The sequence below is a fragment of the Tachyglossus aculeatus genome, chromosome 1, assembly GCF_015852505.1.
Source record: "Tachyglossus aculeatus isolate mTacAcu1 chromosome 1, mTacAcu1.pri, whole genome shotgun sequence".
In the NCBI taxonomy this organism is placed as follows: Eukaryota; Metazoa; Chordata; class Mammalia; order Monotremata; family Tachyglossidae; genus Tachyglossus; species Tachyglossus aculeatus.
This window is the reverse complement of record NC_052066.1, coordinates 3,340,211-3,343,274: the sequence shown is the minus strand read 5'-3', so window position 1 is coordinate 3,343,274 and position 3,064 is coordinate 3,340,211.

The window sequence follows — 3,064 nt, the reverse complement described above, 5'->3', positions numbered from 1 at the left end:
GCGGAGCTGAGACCGGCAGGTTTTGGTGATGGCTTGGATGTGAGGGGGGAATGAGAGAGCGGAGTCGAGGATGACACCAAAGTTGCGGGCTTGTGAGACGGGAAGGATGGTAGTGTCGTCAACAGAGATGGGAAAGTCAGGGAGAGGGCAGGGTTTGGGAGGGAAGACAAGGAGCTCAGTCTTCGACATGTTGAGCTATAGGTGGCGGGCAGACATCCAGATGGAGATGTCCTGAAGGCAGAAGGAGATGCGAGCCTGGAGAGAGGGGGAGAGAGCAGGGGCGGAGATGGAGATCTGGGTGTCATCAGCGTAGAGATGATAGTTGAAGCCGTGGGAGCGAATGAGGTCACCGAGGGAGTGCGAGTAGATCAAGAACAGAAGGGGACCAAGTACTGAACCTTGGGGAACCCCCACAGTAAGGGGATGGGAGGGGGAGGAGGAGCCCATGAAGGAGACTGAGAATGAAGGGCCGGAGAGATAAGAGGAGAACCAGGAGAGGACGGAGTCTGTGAAGCCAAGGTCGGATAGCGGGTTGAGGAGAAGGGGGTGGGCCACAGTGTCGAAGGCAGCTGAGAGGTCGAGGAGGATTAGGACAGAGTAGGAGCCGTTGGATTTGGCAAGCAGGAGGTCATCGGTGACCTTTGAGAGGGCAGTTTCCGTGGAATGTAGGGGACGAAAACCAGACTGGAGGGGGTCGAGGAGAGAGTTGTTGTTGAGGAATGTTGTTGAGTACTTGCCCAAAGTCACATAGCTGCCAATTGGCGGAGCTGGGATTTGAACCCGTGACCTCTGACTCCAGAACTCGGGCTCATTCCACTCAGCCATGCTGCTTCTCTAAAGCAGAACCCGGGCCCGGGAGTCAGAAGGACCTGGGTTCTAATTCTGGCTCCGTCACTTGTCTGCTGTGTGATCCTGGACAAGTCACTTCACTTCTCTGGGCCTCAGTTCCCTCTTCTGTAAAATGGGGAATTAAGACTATGTCCCTGTCCAGTGTCCAACTGGGTTAATCTTGCCAACTTCTCCCATTTATTCTCCCCCTTCTAGACTGTGAGCCCGTTGTTGGGTAGGGACCGTCTCTAGATGTTGTCGAATCATACTTCCCAAGTGCTTAGTAGCAGTGTGGCTCAGTGGAAAGACTACGAGCTTTGGAGTCAGAGGTCATGGGTTCAAATCCCGGCTCCGCCACCTGTCAGCTGTGTGACTTTGGGCAAGTCACTTCACTTCTCTGGGCCTCAGTGACCTCATCTGTGAAACGGGGATTAAGACTGTGAGCTCCCTGTGGGACAACCTGATCACCTTGTAACCTTCCCAGAGCTTAGAACAGTGCTTTGCACATAGTAAGTGCTTAATAAATGCCATTTTTATTATTATTTATCATTAGTACAGTGTTCTGCACACACAGTAAGTGCTCAATAAATACGAATGAATGAATGAATGATAATAAAAATATTAATGATGGCCTTTGTTAAGCGCTTACTATGTGCCAGGCACTGTTCTAAGTGCTGGGGTAAATTTAAGATAATCAGGTTGGACACAATCTCAATCCCACATGGGGCTCACGGTCTCAATCCCCATTTTATTAATGATAATAGCAATAATAAACAATGATAGTATTTGTTAAGTGCTTACTATGTGTCAAGTATTGTTCTAAGAGCTGGGGTAGATTTAAGATAATCAGGTTGGACACAATCTCAATCCCACATGGGGCTCCCAGTCTCAACCCCCATTTCATTAATGATAATAATAATAATAAATAATGATAGTATTTGTTAAGCACTTACTATGTGTCAGGCACTGTTCTAAGAGCTGGGGTAGATTTAAGATAATCAGGTTGGACACAATCTCAGTCCCACATGGGGCTCACGGTCTCAATCCCCATTTTATTAATGATAATAGTAATAATAAACAATGATAGTATTTGTTAAGCACTTACTATGTGTCAGGCACTGTTTTAAGAGCTGGGGTAAATTTAAGATAATCAGGTTGGACACAGTCCGTGTCCCACATGGGGCTCCCAGTCTCAATCCCCATTTTATTAATGATAATAATAATAATAAACAATGATAGTATTTGTTCAGCGCTTACTATGTGTCAAGCATTGTTCTAAGAGCTGGGTTAGATTTAAGATAATCAGTTTGGACACAGTCCCTGTCCCACATGGGGCTCCCAGTCTCAATCCCCATTTTATTAACAATAATAATAATAATAATAAACAATGATAGTATTTGTTAAGCACTTACTATGTGTCAAGTATTGTTCTAAGAGCTGGGGTAGATTTAAGATAATCAGGTTGGACACAATCTCAATCCCACACGGGGCTCACGGTCTCAATCCCCCTTTTATTAATGATAATAATAATAATAAACAATGATAGTATTTGTTTAGCGCTTACTATGGGTCAAGTATTGTTCTAAGAGCTGGGGTAGATTTAAGATAATCAGGTTAGACACAATCGCAGTCCCACATGGGGCTCCCAGTCTCAATCCCCATTTTATTAATGATAATGATAATAATAAACAATGATAGTATTTGTTAAGCACTTACTATGTGTCAAGCATTGTTCTAAGAGCTGGGGTAGATTTAAGATAATCAGGTTGGACACAGTCCCTGTCCCACATGGGGCTCCCAGTCTCAATCCCCATTTTATTAATGATAATAATAATAATAAACAATGATAGTATTTGTTAAGCGCTTACTATATGTCAGACACTGTTCTAAGAGCTGGGTAGACTTAAGATAATCAGGTTGGAAACAATCTCTGTCCCACATAGGGCTCCCAGTTTTAATCCACCTTTTACAGATGAGGGAACTGAAGCCCGGAGAAGTGAAGTGACTTTGTCCAAGGTCACACAGCAGACAAGTGGTGGAGTCGGGATTAGAACCCAGGTCCTTCTGACTTCTACTCCCAGGCTCTAGCCACTAGGCCATATTGCTTCTCCTTGTTGGTATTCATTCATTCAATTGTATTTATTGAGCACTTTCATTCATTCATTCAATCGTATTTATTGAGCGCTTACTGTGTGCAGAGCACTGGACTAAGTGCTTGGGAAGTACAAGCTGGGAA